Source organism: Triticum aestivum, chromosome 3D (genome assembly GCF_018294505.1).
Source record: "Triticum aestivum cultivar Chinese Spring chromosome 3D, IWGSC CS RefSeq v2.1, whole genome shotgun sequence".
NCBI classification, from domain to species: Eukaryota; Viridiplantae; Streptophyta; class Magnoliopsida; order Poales; family Poaceae; genus Triticum; species Triticum aestivum.
In genome coordinates this window covers 162,989,055-163,006,957 of record NC_057802.1, presented here as the reverse complement: position 1 = coordinate 163,006,957, position 17,903 = coordinate 162,989,055, and the positions used below count along the sequence as shown (strand labels likewise).

The following is a 17,903-nucleotide window of genomic DNA, read 5'->3' as shown; positions in this document are numbered from 1 at the left end:
GGGAGTATATCTTACCAATAGGGTTACTGAAGTTTATGCAAAGCGCCTACCGAGAAGTCCAAAGCCACCTTGATTTAGCCAAAAGTTAACTCAAGCAAAGATGGCATGATCAAGACAGTCCTGTTGCTTCACAGTTAGGATTTCATGTGCAATATGAGGTCTCAGCGATTTATGCTTTCATTCCTTGAATCATATTCTTTCTGAAAGAAATTCTACATATCTGTGTTGGCTTACTGTTCGATTAAACTGGCTGAATGTTCACTTGGTTTAACTGCTCATTCAAGTTCTTGAGATAACTGCTCATTCAGTTACAGGACTATTAGAGAAAACACCAAATGAAGGTTATCAAAGGCGAAGGTCACAACAGAAGGTAATACGATCTACGTAGTTTTTTCGTGAAGCAATTTTGCAGAATATAAGTGTGACATTCTTTTCAGTTGATTATCAGAAGTTGGCTCTCATGCACTGCCGTTGATTCCAAAGATTGGTCTGGGTGTTCTTCCAAGTAAATCAGTTATTTGTTCTCTGCTAATTGGCGTACCTGAGATTCAAGTTTCACACCAAAGCTTGATGGAGTGATGCCGCACCATACCGGCAGGAGCAGACTGCAGGTTTTGGCTCTTCCCTTGTTATAAACTTTCCCTAGATTTGTATATCGAACAGTATGCCTCGATGTGTTTGCTGGAATATCGGTTTCGGGCAGACCCATGACCAATTCCTGCATATGTTGAGACTTTTGAGAGTATGGCAATTCTTGAAGCAAACACAAAAATTTCTGCACAAAATCCTTTGTTTGTCAGAAGTTGTCATGTGTTCTGCGAAGAAGTTGTCATGCAAAATGTTCGCAATTACCATGTCCCATAGCGAACGTTCGCTGGCTACTGCGGTTCTTTTGTTTTCCTTCCTAAAATGAGGCTAACCCTGGACTCTGCATTGATTGATGCCAAGCATTGAGGCATCCGTATTGGACCTTTGCTTGTGTCAGCATCTTCACAATTCTATCACAAATTCTATGACTGTGGAGCAACTAGTTAACGAGCACTCCTTCGGGAGCCTGGCAACGATCAGCGCCTCTTGGCGCGCTTTCAGCCATTCGCCACGTGTTGCACTCTGGGCGCCCCCTCCGGATTTTTTTTCCGCACGTGTTTTCAGCTATTTAAATGGTTTTTTTCTGGGTTTTTTTGACGTTTTGGTTTTTCACCGGTCTTCCTTAGCTTATCGATCAAAAAAAAAATTTGCGTGAAAAAACGTGTTTTTTTCCTTTCGCAAGAGTCACGGTTTTGTTTTTCGCGAGAGTCACGGCCGTTCCTCTCGAAAACGGGAAAAAACATGTTTTCTGTTTTTTTTCCTTTCGCAGAGTCACGGTTTTGCTTCCGCAAGAGGCACGGTTGTGCTTTCGCGAGAGTCACGGCCGTGCCTCTTGGAAACGAAAAAAAACGCGTTTTCTGTTTTTTTTTCGCGAGAGTCACGGTTTTGCTTCCGCGAGAGACACGGCCATGCCTCTCGGAAACGGAAAAAAACGCGTTTTCTGTTTTTTTTTTCCTTTCGCGAGAGTCACGGTTTTGCTTCCGCGAGAGTCACGGCCGTGCCTCCTCGGAAACAAAAAAAACACGTTTTCTCTTCTTTTTTCCTTCCGCGAGAGTCACGGGTATGCCTCTTTCGGAAAGGGAAAAAACCGTGCTCCCAGTTCGGTTTTTTCGCCCGATTTTGTCGGCCGGTTTTTTTCGTTAAAAAAAGTTCGTCAAAACCTATCAACATGGGATCTAGTTTTGAAGATCTCGACGCGAGGAATCCAACGGTGAAAGCGGTTTGAGAGTTGAACACATGGTTTGAAAGATATAACGTTTTGAATAAACGAAACTATGAAAAAAAGGAAAAAGTCACAGGTTGCGACAAGTGACGCGCTGCATGTGCGTCACCTGTCGCTGGCAACGAGTACTCCTTAACTAGTGATTTCGCCGTATAATCTGTGCGACTTGCGTCGAAACATCAACATAAAAATGACAGGCCAACTTTTATGTAAAAATTTGGCAAGACTACATAGGCATGAACCGACAACAAAACACACCCTCAAAGCAAAACTACTTCTACTTGATCTCTCGTACAGGTCTAGAGGGTTGCTGCGAGCCTGGCCACAAGCTCCTTGGTAATGGAGGGGCAACTCGTAGTCAGATGCTCGTAACCATCGCTCGCTAAGACCGCTCTCAAGTTGGCAGGCGAGCTGCAGAGGAACGCAAAGACGGCCTCCTTGAGCCGTGGGTACTGGTGCTGCTCGGCCAATGCCAGGGTCGTCGCCGCGGTGGCCGCCGAGGTGCCTGCATAGCTTGTCCTGGCAGACAAGCTTGAGCCTCTCCATGTCGTATCTGTCCGCCGCGACGAGCAGGTGCTGCGCCATGGCCGTCTCTTCTTTCCTGGTCGTGACGGGCAGCTCGTCGGTGTAGATGAAGTGAAGCAGTGCCCCGAACACGTCTGCATCCATGTCCTCGATGTGCACGCACCTCATCTTGTTCTCCTTCATGGGGCCGACGAGCTCTGCCTTGAAGACCGGTGACCGGGCGGCAAGGATGCAGCGGTGCGCCGCGAATGTCTCGCGGCCAACCTTGAACGACACGTCGCTCCCCTCCTGATAGGAAAGCATCTGGGAAAGGTGCCGGGGCAGGGCGGGCGGCGGCACCACCACGGCCGGCTCCACGCGGACCTCGTTCACGAAGACGGCGAGGTCGCACCGGACGTTGAAGCAGTCGTCCTGAGATATAGCTTGAGCTCTCCAGCTCGGACCTCTTGACGAATCTGTCGAAGCTGAGGGAGCCGTCGTGCTTGGTGAAAGTGCACTCGTCTTTGGTGAAAGCACACAACGGAAAATACTCCGTGGCGTGACCGGGCAAGCTGAGCTTGACCTTTGCATGCACGACGTCGACGCCCGTGGCGATGCCGGTGCATTCGAGGTGCATGGATATGTAGCCTGCGCTGCCCTGGTCGCAGCCGTTGGGGAAGTACTTCATGCGCCAGGTGTGGCCTCCAACCTGGAACTCCCCGGAGGCGACATGCTGACCCCTTTGGAGCATCATCTTCGTCCGCGAGTAGCCTTCGATCTTGAGCACGTGGTGCCCGCTCGTCTCCGAGACGACGATGGCCGAGGCGGAGGGCGTGGAGCTCGGCGTCGTCGTCGACGGGAGAGAATGCTGTGGCGGTTGGCGTCGAGGGTGAAGCGAATTCACAAACTCCAAGCACGTCCCCATGAACCACCGGTGGCGGTGATGCTGCTGTCGCTGATCCACGATCGCCGTGGTTTTGTTTAGCTTGTCCTCGCAGACCAACTTTAGCCTCGCCACTTGATATCTGTCCGCCGCCGCGCTTAACTGCCGTGCCACGGCAGCTACGTCTTGCCCGGACATGTCCGGCAACGAGTCCGTGTATATGAAGTGGAGGAAAGCTTGGAACGCCGGAGCATCCATACCGTCGATCTTGACGCACGCATCAGCCTTGTGGCCGGAGAGCTCGGCCTTGAAGACCGGAGACCGTGCCGCGAGCATGCACCTGTGTGCACCGAACGTCTCGTCGCCGACCTTGAACGCCACGTCGGCGCCGTCCTTGGTGCGAAGGAGGCGGGCGAGGTGGACGCGCAGGTCGGGCTCCGGCACATCGAGGAACGTCTCCTCCACGCGGAGGCCCAGGTCGCTCATGACATCGACGTCGCACCGGATGGCGAAGCCGTCGTCCTTCAGGTGCGCCGAGCTCTCCAGGTCGAGTCGCTTGACGAAAACGTTCACCCGGCGACGGAAACGTTCGTATCTCGCTGCTGCTGGTGACGTATTCCGGCACCGGCTCGCCGCCCACGTCAAGAAGGCTGAAGCGGAAGCGCGCCTTCACGGCGGCTGCCTTGGTGTCGGGGTCGACGAGAAGGCTGACGGAGATCCAGTCGGCATGCTCCTTGGCGGAGCCGTTGGGGTAGTACTTGATGCGCCAGGTGCGGCCGCCGATGGGGAAGCCGCAGGACAGGACGTGGTCGCCGGTGGCCACCATCGCCTTTGTGTGGGAGTATCCGTCGATTCTCAGGAAGTGGTGCCCCTTGGCCTGCACCATGCCAACGATGGTCGAGGTCTTCATGGCGGCGACAATGGAGGGATCGGATCGCCTTTTACAACCGGCTGGTGATAGCTACGCGGTTTGTTTACCGGCGAATCTGATCTCCGACTCCGAGAGGGTAGCAGTGTAGTACGGTACTGTACTTGCCAGGAAACCGGCTTGCCTGCGCGGAGTCGATGATACGAACAACGGAACAAGATTTGTTCAACATCTCGTATCTATCCCGTACACCGGAGTTCAAAACCGGTTCTTTTGTGCACGATATGTACATAGGTCGTAACTAGCATAAATGCCCGTGCATTGCAACGGCGAGAAAATACTTGTTCTTATGAACCACGATTTGCTGCGTAAAGAACTATGTTAAGGACCACGACGTAGAGCACATGGGGTATGATTCGGAGTAAATTGATTTGATTGGCAATGTTTTTCTTGGAATTTTTTTTGATCTATTTATCAAATATCATGGTAATATAAAGAACATCATAAGTATTAAAAATTACATCCATGCCGTGTGTTACAACATGATAAAACTTCATCACACTCTGACACTCCTAATCCAATTATTATGGTTTCTCAAAAAAAAGTATAGTCAAATATCCCTAACATGAAGAAGAATTGTTCTTTCAAGCCGGCCATCTCTACAAAACATCTAACCAAATTATGTATTTTTGTGTGGGGGGAATACATGCAGTGTTCAACTTGCGGCCCATGCTTCCGTAATGAGTAAACACCATAATGCTTTTGCAAAAAAATAAATCGGCTTACAGTAGAGAGAGAGAGAGTTGATCAAAATGCAAAACTGATTAGCGTTTTTTATTGACCCACGTATGTGTTTAAATGCGCAAGTGCATGTTATAATCCCCAAAGGTCCGGCGCTCTTGTTAGCTTCCTTATTCCCGTGCCACAATGAACCAATTTAGCTTCTTGCATGGATCCTCGTCTCAATCTCTTTCCAAATTAGCATGCTTGCACTGCTTTCCTTATTATCATGTCTAAATTTCCTTCTCAAATCTATTTTCCTTTAGCATAGACTGCTTTCCTTACTATTCTGGCTCAATTCCTTCTCATATCCTTTCCATCATTTCCTTCTTTATTTCTCTTGCTGCATGTTGAAACGTCGGTTGAAATCCTCTCTATAGAGAGGGAACTCATTTTACCCTTCACTTATTGATTTTCGAGATGACTCCTTGATACCCTGAAAACTGAAAGACCTATATAAGTTAGAAGGATTGGATGTAAAAAGGCGAGGTGGTACCATCTAATAGATCAGATAACATTACATTTGAAACCAAAGATTCAGCTAGGTCGTCTGGTAGCACAATATTTACATGACTGTGAAGTTGCGAGTTCAATTCCTGGCACAAACACATTTTATCGAACGCAGCGGAGAACTACGGACGAAAATTGTCAACCCTTTAATACTAGGTATAGACTAGCACACATGCCCGTGCGTTGCAACGGGAAATAAAATAGTATGCATTTAAAATCAATGAGAATTATATGTGCAAGCAAAACTCTGCTTGCACACGAAAAAGGAACATTTAGCTTCTCGGTTTCGCCGCGTGTGAAGGAATCAATCCGCTATTTTTCCATTCATTAATCGAGGGCATTTAAGAGTTTTGTTACGTCATTGTACGTGAGAGAATGGCCATGAGTTATTCAATCTACTCTTCCTTTCAATCAAGGGATTTTAAGTTATCAAGTTTTTGAATATTATAGAAAACATGAACAATTTTTTAATTCCTGAACAGTTTTTTGAAAATTGTCTACACTTTCGAAAACGCAAACAAAATACGAAAGTGAACATCTCTTAAAATTCAAAAAAAAATTCTGAAAACACCAACTTTTTTATAAAAACATGAACATTAGTTGAATTTCAGGAAAAAAAATTAAAACAGCAAGATGTGTTGAAAATTCATAAGATTTTTATAAAATGTATATCTTTTATACACGGACATTATTTTTAATTTTGAAAATTTCACTAAAACATGAATATTTTGCCAATTTGGAGCATTTTTCTAAATGCTATTTTCTTTCTAGAAATCCCAAACAATTTTGAAAAACTATTATTTTTTAAAAAACAATGGGCAACTTTATACAAGTTCCGAATATTTTTCAAAATAGCAAAAAAAATTTGAAATTCTTAAAATTTCCAAAATTCTGTTTTTTTAATTCTGAACGTTTTTTGACAACTTTTTATTTACGAAATAAATTCTAAAATAAAAATAAACTTGGAAGGGAAAAATAGATAGGGAAAGGAGAATAAAATAAAAATTTAAACACAAAAAATGTGTTTGTTGTCCTATGCGAAAGTCTGACTATTTTTCGCCCGGTGCGGAAAATAGAGTTTTCCTAGCTGCGCCGATAGAAAATTAAGTGGGCTGGCTTTTCTGGGCCACAAGGCGCGACCCACGGACGAATATTCTTTTCTAGCAGACAAATGCATAAGAAATTAGTACCATCTCAAATAGAAAAAAATTCTTTTCGGTGGTGAGCGAATGAAAAAATTGGCGAAACGCACCTTGCTTTATTAGTAGGGGTAGGGGTACAGCACATATGTCCGTGCGTTGCAACGGGAGATAAAATAATATGCATTTAAAGTCAGTGAGAATTATATGTGCAAGCAAAACCCTGTGTGCACATGAAAAAGGAACATTTAGCTTCTCGGTTTCGTCACGTGTGAACGAATCAATCCGCTATTTTTTTCATTCATTGATCGAGAGCATTTAAGAGTTTTGTTACATCATCGTACGCCAGAGATGGCTCATGAGTTATTCAATCTACTCTTCCTTTCAATTCTTTTAATCGAGGGGATTTTAAGGTATGAAATTTCTGAATATTGTAGGAAATGATTTTTTTAATCCAGAACAGTTTTTTGAAAATTATCTACACTTTTGAAAAAATGCGATCAAAATATGAAAGGGAACATCTTTTAAAATTCACAAACATTTTCTCAAAACACCAACTTTTTTATAAAACATGAACATTATTTGAATTTATGAACATTTTTTAAACTGGGAACATGTGTTGAAAATTCATAAGATTTTTAGAAAATGTGTATCTTTTATACACGAACATTATTTTTAATTTTGAAAATTTCACTAAAACATGAATATTTTTTAAATTAGGAGCATTTTTTGGAATGCCATTTTCTTTTTAGAAATCCCAAACAATTTTGAAAAACATTATTTTTTAAAAAGGGGAAACTTTTTGCAAATTCCGATTTTTTTTTAAAATATACTTGGAAGGGAAGGGAAAGTAGAATAAAAATAGAAGTAAAACACAGAGCAAAAAGAAATATGGGCCTGCCCATTGTTGGTTGTCTTGTGCGAAACTCTGACTATTTGTCACCCAGTGCGGAAAATAATTTTTTTCCCAGCTGCATGGGCTGGCTTTGCTGGGCCACAGCGCGTGGCCTACATACGAAAATTCTCTTTCTAGCAGACAAACGCATAAGAATTTAGTACCACCTCGGATAGAAAAAATATTATTTTCGGTGATTAACGGATGAAAAAATTGGCGAAACGCACCTTGCTTTATTAGATATAGATAACGACTGGTTACAAAAATTAGTAGTGATGGCCATGCCATGCGATGTGCATAAAGGCGATGGATGTGAAGCTGCGTTTCGCGGGTGATTTAGGGCGTGTTTGCTTACCTGCATGGTGGTTGGTAGACTGTATATGAAGGGTATCTCCCATCTTTTATTTCGCTTGGTGTTTAGTTGCTTGTCTCGCATTAATTCTTTGCATCACACGGTGTTTAAAACACTTCAGGGCCAGACTGAGGAGGAACGTCCAAATTGACAGTTCATGCAGGCTTGCACGGACCATGAGGTGAGAAAGATTCTCTCCTTTTCGGTGCCAGGTTGCATTCCTCTGATAGTGCACCCGGAAGCAGCCCCTACCAAACACGCATGCCTGCATGCAACCAAATCCCACCGACCACCATGCAAACAATCAAAGAACATGACTACATCATTTTTTGCACTATTTTTTTCTCAACCAAGCCCTGCTCAGCTTGGCTCGTTTTCCTCCTACATCCTGGCCTAATGGCTGCACGCAACCAAACACGCCCTTATAGCGTTTCCCGATGTATATGTGTTTACCCCTTTGATCGGATAATAAAAGCTTATCAAGAATACAACTCCCCTTCGGTGTTCAGTTGGTTTAAATTTAGTACTTTTGCTTTTCCTCCCAACCCTATCTACGCCAATAATACTACGCACACGGAAGTTTACATACTTTTTACAATTTTTTCTAACTATACAACTTTGTCCCTGTTGATACAAGTTTTTGGCATGGAATTTTTTTTATTAAGATGGGCTCAAATGAAGAAGTGCTCTACATGAAAAAGTTTCGTATTGTCGACATGAACATCTTTGAAGTTTGGGTCATCATCATACAGTCTCATCTCGAGGTCTGAAGTTGTGCTCGAAGTATTCAGACTACTGTTCGGCCTATTACGCCTCCAAGACGGTCTCATATGTCTCATCGAAACAGTCGATTTTGATATAAAAATCATCTTAATCTGAGGTCGTATGCAAAAATTAGAGCCCGCGCACCGCAACCCTACTGTGAGCAAAAAGTGACACCCGACACAAGACACCATATGACTATGTCTAATGGACATCTGATAGTCCTAGTGAACCCCGACCCCCGCGTCCCTCCTAGAGGCGTCACGGGGGGAACCCTAGAACTCCGCCGCCGGCAGCCCCCCGTCCCTCTCCTCCCCCTTGCCGCCGTCAAGAGCCGCTGCCAGGAAAAGCCCGGGCAGCGCCGGTGGCGGCAGGGACTCTCCTCGGCGTGACCCCTCTCCTCCCTGGCCATAGCGTGGCGCTCTCCGTCGGCTGAGTTTGGCGGTGTGGGGCGACGAAGTTCTGGCGGCGGCTCGCTGCGATGGCCATGGTGGTGGGACGTTCCCCGTCCGGTGGTGCAGCCTGTGGCGGCGACAACCAAGAGCTTCGGTTACGCCCGATCTTGCTCGTCTCGATCTGGATCTTGCCGGCCCGGATTCTGCTACCTTTAGGCGTGGTGATGTCGGGCCTCCATGGCTGCTGGGCACTATGGTGGTGCAGGCGGCTACGGTGGTGGCTCGGTGTGGTGGTGGTCGTCGACAGTGCACAGCGGGAGGCGTGAAGGAGCAGTGGTCTTGGCGGGGACAGGCAGTGATGCGGTGAGGCGGACTAGTGCGGTGGCGTATCTAGAGGCAGCTGCGCGATCTACCGACCAAACCGGTGCCAGCGCTGTGATGGCTCAGCTAGGATGGAGTTCTTGGCGAGCAGCAAGCATCGGGCAACCTCTGGGCTGTGTGGCGAGTGGTGGTGCTCTCCTAGTAGTGCCAGCGTGGGAGTTGTCCGTGGCTAGGTGCTGGGTCCTCGCAAGGCTGTCCCTTGGAGCGGGAGATAGCCTTCACGGGGGGTTCGGGCTCTTGCCGGAGGTGTTGGGTGGTTGTTGTCCCTCAGCTAGGTGGAAGGTGTTTGTTGGATTGCGCTTCTCTTTGTTGTGCGGTCTGTTGGCGGTCCTCAGCTTTGCAGATGCGACAGTGAGGTGTTGCGGTGGCGGCGGTACGAAGCTACTTGGACGGTGAAAGCACAAGTGCTCCCTGGGTGATTTTGGTAATTAATTTGAACATATCTCTTGTTGGACTAATGCTTTTATCTAGTGTATTTCAGACAAGTTCAACAATGGCGTGGAAAGGACAAGAGGATGTGGAACCCCTTCAAGGTGTCAAGGACTGATACGTCTCCGTGGTATCTACTTTTCCTAACGCTTTTCCTCTTGGACTCTAATTTGCATGATTTGAATGAAACTAACCCGGACTGACGCTGTTTTCAGCAGAACTACCATGGTGTCATTTTTGTGCAGAAATAAAAGTTCTTGGATTGGAACGAAACTTTGCGAGGAATTCTTATACAAATAAAGATAATTTCTAGAGCCAAGAACCACTGGAGGGGGCACCTGGGTGGGCACAACCCACCAGGGCGCGCCCCACCTCCATGCGCGCCCAGGTGGGTTGTCCCCACCTGGTGGCCCCGCAAACTCCAACCTTGATACTATAAAATCACATATTTGGAGAAAAAAATTCAGCGAAAAAGAATTATCGTGTTTCACGAGACGAAGCCGCCGCCACCTCCTGTTCTTCATCGGGAGGCCAGATCTGGAATCCGTTTGGGGCTCCGGAGAGGGGGATCTTCGATCTTCATCATCACTAACCCTTCTCCATCGCCAACTCCATGATGCTCCCCACCGGGAATGAGTAATTCCTTCGTAGGCTCGCTGATCGGTGAGGAGTTGGATGAGATTCATCATGTAATCGAGTTAGTTTTGTTAGGGCTTGATCCCTAGTATCCATTATGTTCTGAGATTGATCTTGCTATGACTTTGCGATGCTTAATGCTTGCCACTTTGGGCCCGGGTGCCATGATTTCAAATCTGAACCGTTTATGTTATCACCATTATATCTATGTTTTAAATCCGATCTTGCAAGTTATAGTCACCTACTACGTGTTATGATCCGGCAACCCCGGAGTGACAATAGCCGGGACACTTCCCGATGATGACCGTAGTTTGAGGAGTTCATGTATTCACTATGTGTTAATGCTTTATTCCGGTTCTCTATTAAAAGGAGGCCTTAATATCCCTTAGTTTCCAATAGGACCCCGCTGCCACGGGAGGGTAGGACAAAAGATGTCATGCAAGTTCTTTCCATAAGCATGTATGACTATTTACGGAATACATGCCTACATTATATTTATGAACTGGAGCTAGTGCCGTATCGCCCTAGGTTATGACTGTTATATGATGAATATCATCCAATGAATTCACCGATCCAATGCCTACGAATTTCTCTGCTAAGTTACTACTGTTGTTGTTACTATTACACTTGCTACAAAATCATTGCTATCACTGTTACCGTTACTGTTGCTGTTGCTACTACTATCAAAACTATCATAATACTTTGCTACTGATCACTTTGCTGCAGATAATTAATCTCCAGGTGTGGTTGAATTGACAACTCAGTTGCTAATACTTGCAAATATTATTTGGCTCCCCTTGTGTCGAATCAATAAATTTGGGTTGAATACTCTACCCTTGAAAATTGTTGCGATCCCCTATACTTGTGGGTTATCAAGACCTTTTTCTGGCGCCATTGCCGGGGAGCATAGCTATATTTGTGGTGTCACTTGGGATTATTATCAAATTATCACCATGAAGAATCTGAAGGACGCTAAGACTAAGATTTTTCCCTCCAAGACGAAGGGAGGTAAGGACTTGCCATCTAGCTCTGCACTTGATTCACCTTCTGTTATAAGTAAGCTTGCAACACCACCACATGCTATTAATCCTGATATGTCGCAAGTTATTGATGATGCTACTTCTGCTATGAATGATATTTATGACGATGCTAGTACTTTGCTTGATGATAATGTGCCACTAGGTGAATTTCTCGATAAACAACTTGCTAGAACTAAAGCTTTTGAAAAAGCTGAAGCTGATGAAATGGTTGAAACTGATGAAGAGCTTGAAACTGAAAATCTTGAAACACATATTAGAACTAGTTCTCCTAGATATGAATTGCTAAAGGTACCAGAAGGTTATGTTATGGATGAGGAGACAACTAGAGACGTTCTTGCTTGCAAAGATAGAGATGATCTTAAGAAATTATTATGCAAATTGAAAGAAAAATCTTTGAATGCTAGAATGAAATGTGATCCTAAGTTTGCTACTTCACCTATCTTTGTTGATGATAAGGATTATGAATTCTCTGTCGACCCAGAGTTAATTACTTTGGTTGAATATGATCTTTTCCATGGTTATGAAACTGAAATTGTTGTGGCACATCTTACTAAGTTGAATGACATAGCCACTCTTTTTGCTCATGATGAGAAAATTCGCTACTATTACATTCTCAAATTATTTCCGTTCTCATTAAAGGGTGATGCTAAGACTTGGTATAATACTCTTGCTCCTGGTTGTGTGCGTAGTCCCCAGGATATGATTTATTACTTCTCTGAAAAATATTTTCCTGCTCATAAGAAACAAGCTGCCTTACAGGAAATATTTAACTTTGTGCAAATTGAAGAAGAGAGTCCCCCACAAGCTTGGGGGAGGCTTCTCCATTTACTTAATGCTTTGCCTGATCATCCTCTTAAGAAAAATGAGATACTTGATATCTTCTATAATGGACTAACCGATGCTTCTAGGGATTTCCTAGATAGTTGTGCTGGTTGTGTTTTCAGGGAACGAACTATTGGACAAGCTGAAGAATTATTGAATAACATAGTGAAAAATTATGATGATTGGACTCTTCCCGAACCACCACTTAAACCTACTCCGAAGAAGAGGGGTATCTTATATCTCTGTCCTGAAGATATGCAAGAGGCAAAGAAATCTATGAAGGAAAAAGGTATTAAGGTCGAGGATGTCAAAAATTTACCTCCTATTGAAGAAATACATGGGCTTGATACACCACCACCACCACCTAAGGTGGTAGAGGTAAATTCTTTAATGAAATTCAACGACAATGACAATCCTCACAATATGCATCCTAGTCAATGCCTTTACGAGTTTGAAAATTACATTAGAAAGCTAGATCACTTCAATGCAAATGTTACGAAACAACTGAAATACAATTCTGACATGATTGCTCGCTTGAGTGACTTGTTATTTAGAATCTCAAATGATGTTAGAGGTGTATAAAAACATGCCTCTATGGTTCAAACTCAATTAGAACAAGTTGCTAAATCTCAAAGAGAATTGCTTGATGAAATGAATAATAATATTAGTGATTTTGCTATTAGAGTAGCAACTAGAGGAGGTAAAATGACTCAGGAACCACTTTATCCTAAGGGACACCCAAAAAGAATTGAACAAGACTCTCAAAGAATTAACACTGATGCACCTAGTCCTTCTAAAAAGAAAAAGAAGAAGAAAAATGATAGGACTTTGCATGCCTCTAGTGAACCTGAAGTAGAAAAACCTCCTGATAATGATAATGAAGTTTCTATCTCTGATGCTGAAACTCAATCTGGTAATGAACAATCACCTTTTGATGATAAAAAAGATAATGATGAGGTTCATGAAGACACTCAAACAAATAATAAAGAACTAGACAATGATGTTGAGATAGAACCAACTGTTGATCTTGATAACCCACAACCCAAGAATAAAAGATATGATAAAAGGGACTTTGTTGCTAGAAAGCATGGGAAGGAAAGAGAACCATGGGTTCAAAAACCTATGCCCTTTCCACCTAAGTCAACTAAAAAGAAAGATGATGAAGAATTTGAACGCTTTGCTGAAATGATTAGGTCAGTCTTTTGCGTACTCGCTTGACTGATATCTTGAAAATGCCTCCTTATGCAAAGTACATGAAAGACATCATCACCAACAAGAGAAAAATACCGGAAGCTAAAATCTCCACCATGCTTGCTAATTATACTTTTAAAGATGGAGTACCTAAAAAACTTGGAGATCCGGGAATCCCCACTATACCTTGCTCCATCAAAAGAAACTATGTGAAAACTGCTTTATGTGATTTAGGAGCTGGTGTTAGTGTTATGCCTTTCTCTTTATATAAAAGACTTGATTTGAATAAACTCACACCTACTGAAATATCTTTGCAAATGGCTGATAAATCAACTGCCATACCTATCGGTATTTGTGAGGATGTGCCCATTGTTGTTGCTAATGTTACTATCTTGACCGACTTTGTTATACTTGAGATGCCCGAGGATGACAACGTGTCGATTATCCCTGGTAGACCCTTTTTGAATACTGCAGGGGCTGTTATTGATTGCAATAAAAGCAAGGTCACTTTTCATATCAATGGTAATGAGCATACGGTGCACTTTCCGAAGAAACAATTCCAAGTGAGTGGTATTAATGTTATTGAAAAATCTCCGACAGTCACTATTGGAAGTTTTCAACTACCTCTACCTACTGCCAAAAAGAAATATGAAATGCTTATTGTTGGGGACATTCATATCCCCGTTGAGGTAACTTAGTGATTTACGAAAGTTCTTCGGTTTCATGCTAATAAAAAGTGGATGTTAACCTTATTAATGGATCATTTTTGAGAGGTATGAAGTTGATGAATTTAGTGAGCACTACCTTCTGTCCCTACCTTTTGTTTTCTGTTTTTATTAGTTAAATAAAATAAAATGCCATGTTTTGTCTGTTTTCTGAAATTCCCATGCAATAAAAAATGCCCCAAAAATAAAAGTTCTCAGAATGCTCTGAAAATTTAATACGATTTTTTCTGAATATTTAAGAATTTTTGGTGCAAATAACATCAAACGGAGGTGCACCAGGTGGAAACAACCCACCTGGGCGCGCCAGGACCCCCATGCGCGCCCTGGCGGGTTGTGGTCCCCACGTGGGCCCCCTCACTTATCTCTTCATCCCACATTATCATCTACCTCCAGAAAAAATCACCATTAATTGCTCTCTCTCTCTCTCTCTCTCTCTCTCTCTCGTGTTCTTGCTCTGAAACCCGCGGATTTCGATATGTTTGCTCGAAGCTCTGTTTCCGAAATTGTTTTGGGGGATTGTTGCTTGGTATGTGACTCCTCCGTTAGTCCAATTAGTTTTTGCTTTGGTGTTTTTTATTTTGAATAATTAGTTACTCTTGGTGCTGCTGTAGATGAGCTTGCATGTTGAATTCTTAGAGTTCTAAGTAGTTTGAATGCTTGATGTGGCCTCTATGCATACCTATGAGTAGTTGCTACCAATCTTATGAAGTTTTGTTGAGAAAATTTTTGTGGACTAAAAATTTCAGAATTTTGTTCATAGAAAAAAGATGATTATCTTTAGGAAGTTTGCTTCCAAGAAGAACTCCAATGGAGTTATTGGGGAGTCATCTGACAGATCTCCACACCCAGAGAATGGCGGAGGTACGGCCGTGCGAATGGCCGCATAACCCATTCATGGAAGGGGTCGGAATCCTTCAAGAGTTTGCACAATATGCTGCTAATGACGGCCTCACCGACTTCATCGCAGCTGAATGTGAACAGTATCATGTCCTGACAAATTCCTTTGTGCAAAGTTTTCATTTCTTAGTTAGGAATAATCCCCCTGAGGTGCAGTTTAACTTATGCCGAACCCCATCAGATACCGCTTACTGAATTTTGTGACATATGCTTCTGCCTTTTGATGGTGGTTTAGTAAAGCCTAGGCCCGTGGAGTTTGATGGTTTTTACCATACTCTGACAGTGGGGGACGAGAGAGGGGTGTCAGGGCTCACCGCCACTAGCTTACACTTTCCTGCTGTGCATTATTTTGCTCTATTCATTATGAAGTGTTTGCTTGCTAGAGAGAAGGTAGGTGCACACAGTGCCCCAGACTTTGCTGTTTTACGCTGTGCACTTTACAGCGACAACACTTATAGCCCTGGAGCTATTGTGGCACGTCGCCTCCACATTAATAGATCCAAGGGTAAAATACATGGTGGCATTTATGCTACTCGCCTAGCGAGTCACTTTAATGTCCAGATACGCCAGCATGATTATCCCTTGCCCAAGGTTTACCTAGATCGTGCGACTATGGCACACCACCACTTCATTGATATCGAGAACACCACTATGGATATTCCTTATAACTTGGTCTTTAGTGAGATTACCCGTGATGTTATTCCTTTGCCTACACCTGCTTTGTTTGATCCTATTGCCAGGGGCGGATACATGATTATGCCTGAGGACATCATCGCCTACCGGAACAACCTAGCTGCGGCACAGGCGGAGCCTCAGCAGTGGGATCCTCAGGTGCCCGCTCCCCAGCACTTCAACGTGGGACTTGATGGCTTCTTCGAGTGGTGATTACCAAGTTAGGCCAAAAGCCTAATCTTGGGGGAGTATGTATTTCCACCGACAGTACATTCATGTTCACACATTTCATTCCAGTTGTCGGCGTCCACACTTTTTCATTGTACTATCCATGCTAATTTATTTTCTCGCTTTCTTCTTGTGTCCAAAAATATTTCCTGCTTATTTTCGGTTTTTCTCCCTAGTTTAATTTGTTGTAGTACTAAAAAGAAAACCCAAAAATATTTCCTTGTTCTTCTTTTACTTGTTGGGAGCTTTCCTGTGTAAATAGTTTTTCTCATTTTTGCTTTCCCTTTTATTTGCGTGCTCAAGAAAAACCAAAAAAAAATCAGTGTGTTTCTCTGAATTTCTTTTCCATTTTACTGAGTCATACCGAGGAGAAGACCATGATGAAAATGTTGAGTGGCTCTCATATGCATTATTGTTGATCTAACGAAGAGCCCATATTACTTTTTCTTCTCCTTTTGAATAAAATGTTTGCAGATTCTGGCTTAGTCCACAACACTCTTGCACTATTATTATTTTCATATCGTTCAGTCGTGCAAGTGAAAGGCAATAATGACGATATTTGATGAACTGGCTGTGGCAGAGAGAAACGGGTATGAACTCAACTTGTTTTGTTTTTGTAAATATGTTTAACCTAGTATCCATGATTCAACCTATTATGATCGAACATGTTTGCAATGACAATTAGAGATTATAGTTTCTCATGCCATGCTTAAGTAGCTAGGAGTGGATAATGATTTATCTTGGATGTCGACATTGCGTTAAAATGATTGTGATGTAGTATAATGATATGGTATCCTCCTCTGAATGTTCGAGTGGCTTGACTTGGCACATGTTCATGCATGTAGTTGAATCAAAACCAACATAGCGTCTATGATATTTATGTTCATGGTGTTCATATCCTACTCATGCTAGTATCCAATGTTACTTACGCATAATGCATGTTCATAACCGTTTTCGCTCTCTAGCTGGCTGCTTCTCAACCTATTTGCTAGCCTTCACCTGTACTAAGCGGGAATTCTGCTTGTGCATGAAAAATCCTGAAACCCAAGTTATTCCAGATGAGTCCACCATACCTACCTATATGCAGTATTACCCTACCGTCCTAAGTAAATTTGTATCTGCCACCTCTAAAAACTTCAAATAAATATCCCTTTTTGTGTGCCTGGATTGTTCATAGAGCGACAGGAGGTAGTCAGTATCTTCCATGCTAAGCGGGTTATTCTCATGATGAGTGTTTATTCACTCGTCCTTGCATGAGAGGGGCGGTAATAGGGATTCCCAGTCCCGAATTCAAATTGCAAATAATTAAACAAAACTCCCCCAGGACTGTTGTTGGTATGGACGGTACCCGTTGTTTCGGACAAGCCGTGGAGTGTGATTGTTGGTGGAGGGGGAGTAAACCTTTACTTTTATCGCTTGGGAACCGCCACTAATGTGTTTAGCATTGGAAGATACCGATAACTAATGGTCGCGAAGTAAACAAGAAGGGTGCATTTCTCAAAATTTCATTTACCTCTGTTTTAAAAACTTGAGCTCTGGCACCGCTGCAAATCACTGCTTCCCTCTGCGAAGGGACTATCTATTTACTTTTATGTTGTGTCATCACCTTCTCAAATAAGCGCCAGAACCTGAGAGCACTATTGTCATCCTCATGCATTGTGTGTAGCTAATGTTGGGTGCATCATGACTGGATCTTTTCTACCATGAATTACAATGTTTAGTCGCTGCTTGAACTTTGGAGGTGCTCTGCATTTATGTTTTGCGGTCTCAGAAAAGGCTAGCGAGATACCACTATTGTAATATTATATCATGGTTGTTTTGATAACGTGTTGTTGTTTGAGATATCTTATTATTGCTCACTAGCTGATTATGTCATTGATATGAGTTAATATAATTTTTAAGAGTTATTGTCGACATGGTTAGTTATAATCTTGGCTGAAAACCTGGGTGTTACTTAAGCTTATTTGTGTAAACAAGAGCAAAA

At 43.3% G+C, this 17,903-nt stretch overlaps 1 pseudogene; it reads right to left on the bottom strand.

The window, feature by feature from the left end:
* Positions 1–1,705: 1,705 nt before the first annotated feature.
* On the bottom strand, positions 1,706–4,107 carry LOC123076225 (BTB/POZ and MATH domain-containing protein 2-like; annotated as a pseudogene).
* Positions 4,108–17,903: the final 13,796 nt, after the last annotated feature.